We start from the raw sequence: 4,329 nt of genomic DNA on the forward strand, positions 1-4,329 counted from the left end.
ATTTTATATTATTATATAATTATAAGAAAAATGGAAAGATTCGCTTTCTTTTAAACGGCTCCTTCTTCTTTGTCAACGCTACTAAGGACCTATAGGTTTGCCTACTTTACTTATTAAAGATAATGAGAATGGGTTATTCAAACAAAAAGGAAAAGGCCCTACTTAGTTGACTGACAATGACAAAGGCTTGCGAAACTAAGTAGGGCCTGAGGCCCCCTGCGAATCCGTAAATCTGAGGAGCATGCCGCAACAAAAGGATGGTCCCCTATGCATTTCATTTTTTCCTTAAGGGAAAAAAAGTACCCCCATCATAGTGAACCTCTCCTTGTGATCGGGATGAGGTAGATGCCTCCCAGCCGGGGGGCGGATCGAATCGGAGTTTCCTTAGGTAGCCACCGACCTACAGTTATCCTTAAACTTCCGTGCTTGGTGGAGAAGAAGCGAACAAAAGTACGCTCGCTTGCTGTCTTGTTCTCTGTCGCGAACTGGGATCGCTCGCCAGCTAGGTCAGATTGGAGCAAGATTTTATGAGAACATATTCCCCATATTCGGGGACAAGGGGCGGAACGACCTCTCGATCTACTTACTGCAGCCCAGGAAGAAAAACGTCGTCTAGGCGTTCCCTGTTGCTCCGATCTCCCCTACGCCTAGGACGTTGTCTGGGCCAAGAGCCATAGTTAGTTGCTGTTTCCATTTGGTTGTTTCTTCCTCGTTGTTGATACCGGCAAGACCCAGCCAGATGATGTCTGCTAGTTGGTAGTGAGAGGACTCTTAGTACCTGCATAACCAAAAAAGGGCGTTGGTTAAAAAACAATCATTAGATTTTCTTTCTTTCTCTCCCTTAGAAGCGGGAAAGGAGTCTATCTATCTGCCTAGCTTTGGTAGATTTCCCCCAACGCAATCCATAGAAATTCCACGAATCCCTTGGTGGATAAGTCTGACGACTCAGCAGCAGTGCGGAATTGAGTTTCTTGTGTGGTGGATCTGATCTATAGTTAGGGGGCAATACATACCAAAACGTTGAAAGAAGGAAGGCGCATAAGAGTATATAACCAACCTACCCTTCTGTATAACCTATTCACATTAGTGAAGCATTTGGATGCATAAGGGAAGTGCACGTTTGTGAGACCTTAGTCGGGATGCATAGGTAAGTCAACCTACAAGCACGGAAGAGCATGGTACCGCTACCCCTCTCTAAGTAAAGGTAAGATTCTTAGCCCTGTAGATGACTCCATCTAAAATACAATAGGGACATCCGTTTTCGGCTGCTCGTTTCATATCTTGAAGAAAGAGTAGGCTTAAGTAATATAATAGGGGTCAGGTCAATAATAGCTATGCTATTGCCCTACTGATTTAAGGCCTCCGGCCGATCCAGAATGCACATTTTTTTGGGTTCATCTTCAATTGATGTTTTCTTAACCTTTCGAAGACCTTGCATAAATTTTCGATGTGGTCGGTTCTTTCTTTTGAAAAGACTACCAAATTGTCCACGTAAGGCTCTCATATGTTATGTAGGAGGTCACTGATAATTTGTGTCATCGCTCTTTGATATGTTGCACTTTCTTTTTCTCTTTTTGGGCATATCGTAGTAAGGAAAGGAAGTGAGGGCACTCATTCGAATCGAATAGCTAAAACTACTATAACTCCTATTTTTCTGCTTTAAGAGAAGCCTTCTAGCTCATTTTAAAGCATTAAAGGGAGAGATAGGACATTCTAAAGATAGTTGTTGAGGAAGCATCTGATTTCTAACTATGAGTCTATTTTCAAGCTAATTGAATGCCTGTCTTCTGCTAGTTCTGTTCCACTATCTGCTCTTACTGCTCTCGTTTCCGGTGTGACAGTCTGAGTATATAGTTCTCGCTTTCCTGTTATTTTTGGGGTTCATAACTGGTGCTATTGAATCTGCAGTTAAAGGAATATCACCAGTTCTTGGAATAAGAGCTCTGGGACTTCATGGCTTTGAGGGAGGTTTAGCCTAGCCGTAAGCCTTTTCAGAATAGAATGCTTCTTTGACAGAGCTTCAATCAAGAAGGAGGAAGGCCCTCTTTTTTCCAATGGATCACTTAGTCGGAATAAGTGGGCTTAGGTTGATGCGGAATAAGCCATTTTTCCCTTGTTTCCATGGAAAGGTGTCGAAGGAATAGGCACATTTAGAGCTGTGGGACTTGAAGGAATAGAATGCCCCGTTAGAATGGGCAGGGACAGTCGATAATTGGCTTAATTTCCTGGGGGACTCTAGTATCAAAAATTCCCGGTATTTCATCGTGAAAGTGTCACATTTAGATTGTTCTTATTAAAGGAAAGAGCTGAATAAACAAAGGGTTTACATGACTGCTCGCTTTGGACAAGATGCCATAGTATAAGAAAAAGGCCTTTGTTTGCAAAGATGACTTTCCCACTTTCCTTTGTGAGGGAGGTTTGTGGACATGAATTAATAGTCAAAGTATAAGGAAGATGGCATAGAGCATATAATGAGATTGATGCTTCGAATGCCCAGTTTTCAGGGGTTGTGATAGAAGGAGCTGTGGCACTTTCGGAAGGAGGAATCAGACTAGGTTGTCACTGTTCTAGAAGAGGAAGCGTAGCTGGCACGTTGAACCATGTCTGTCAACGGTGAAAGATAGCCCTAAAGTGAGGGCCCTGGAGATAGTATTTCTCAACTATCGATCGACGTGACAATCATGCCTGCTTGACAAAGCCTTTTTCATTCAGTCTCCCAATAAACGAAAAAGGATTTCTAGTGACACGAAAGTTGTGGTCGACGCTCTCTTTCCTATTTTACTGCGCTAAGCGGTCTTTCCATTTCTTGTTGGATGACTACTATGGAAAAAGATGACGACTAGTCCTAGTCTCTGGTCAATCCATGCTGACGCTAGAAGAGTTATTCCCGCCGCCCACCCGAAAGAGACGAGGAAGACTAACCGCCATCCTGCTCGAACCTTTGTTGCCTGAGTTATATAGCTTACTACAAGAAGGAAGGTTCAAGCTATGGCTGTCTCATGGGATGCTCATTTGAAACCTTTGTCCGGTCAATGCGAGAAAGAGAGAAGTGATGTAAATATAAGAATGGCCCCTTTGCTTGCTTTTTGGGACATGTAAGACAGCCTAGCAGATCCTTTTGAATGTCCATCAAAGGCGAGGTGGGAAATGCCCCGCACGAACTATCTGATCAAGTTTTCTTTTTCCTATCACAGGCAGCTGGCAAAGCCGTGTTTGATCGTCGCGTACATGCTCCGTTACAGCTTCGTTCATGCGCCAATCAATTGACAGTGAAGCAGAGAAGGAAGAGTTTTGATCACCGTGTGGGTAGTCTCTATTAGGGTTTCCGTTTCATGTGCACTAAAAAGGAAGGAAGACTGGTGCGACTATAGTAATGCCAAGCATACGAGCAAAGGACTCTACCTACCCCATACTGACGAATGAAAGAAGCTCATCGCGGATGATAGGACAAGCGATAGCGGTTCCATTCTTGCTCTTCCTATTCCATACCATAAACAGACACCTTTGATTCATCGACATTGGCGCTAGAGGCTCTACCCCCACCCACCAGCCCTTTATGGAGTTAGCGGACCAAGAGCAAAAATTCCCCGATATAATAAAGAAAGTAAGAAGGGTTCCAAACCATTGAAACAGAAAGCACTAAAGACTGTTACGACGTGGCAGAAATGATCACCGTCAAGCACAAGATTCAAAGCTGGAATCTTCCTACTCTTGTTAGTTGGGACAGAGCATCCTATCTTGTTGATTCTCCTTTCCCACCGCCTCGAGCTCTCGCTTTCAGGGTGGATACGCAAGAAATTCACTATGAAAATTGACATGACACAATCCCTGAAGAGTATGATGTGCCCGGCCTTGCTTCTCTTGATCCCCACCCACCTCCCGTAGAGGCGGGTCAATATCAATATCTATACCAGAGATTGCTTTTAGCTTTATCTTTTCAGAGACAGGAGAATTCCTTCTGTACTTACAAGAATGCTACTTAGGGAGAAGAATCTCTTGACTCAGGAGCACCTGAATCTATTCTTTCTGTGTCCCACATCCGCCTATGTTAAAGCACTCCGCCAGGTCCGTACTAGAAAAGACTCGGTCAAGGTCAAAAGCACCTGCGGGTGACTTTTTGTCTTACGACACGGCATGGTAATTGATCGAGTGCGCTTTCCTTTCTCCTACTCCCACTTCGGGAAGGGAAGTGCTAAAGGGCGGGCATGCTCGACTGAAAGGAGAGGAAAGCTTCTTCACTTTCGGCACGGGCGCGGACTCCGCGATCTCTGGGTCGCCGAGGTTCCTTTTCTTCCGCCTCTTAAGATCCGCTATCTCTATGATTTGATC

General features: G+C 44.3%; 1 pseudogene; it reads right to left on the bottom strand.

The window, feature by feature from the left end:
* Positions 1-308: 308 nt before the first annotated feature.
* LOC104250183 (uncharacterized) lies at positions 309-3,519 on the bottom strand (annotated as a pseudogene).
* Between the last annotated feature and the right edge of the window lie 810 nt (positions 3,520-4,329).

This window comes from Nicotiana sylvestris, chromosome 7 (assembly GCF_000393655.2).
Source record: "Nicotiana sylvestris chromosome 7, ASM39365v2, whole genome shotgun sequence".
Taxonomy (NCBI): Eukaryota; Viridiplantae; Streptophyta; class Magnoliopsida; order Solanales; family Solanaceae; genus Nicotiana; species Nicotiana sylvestris.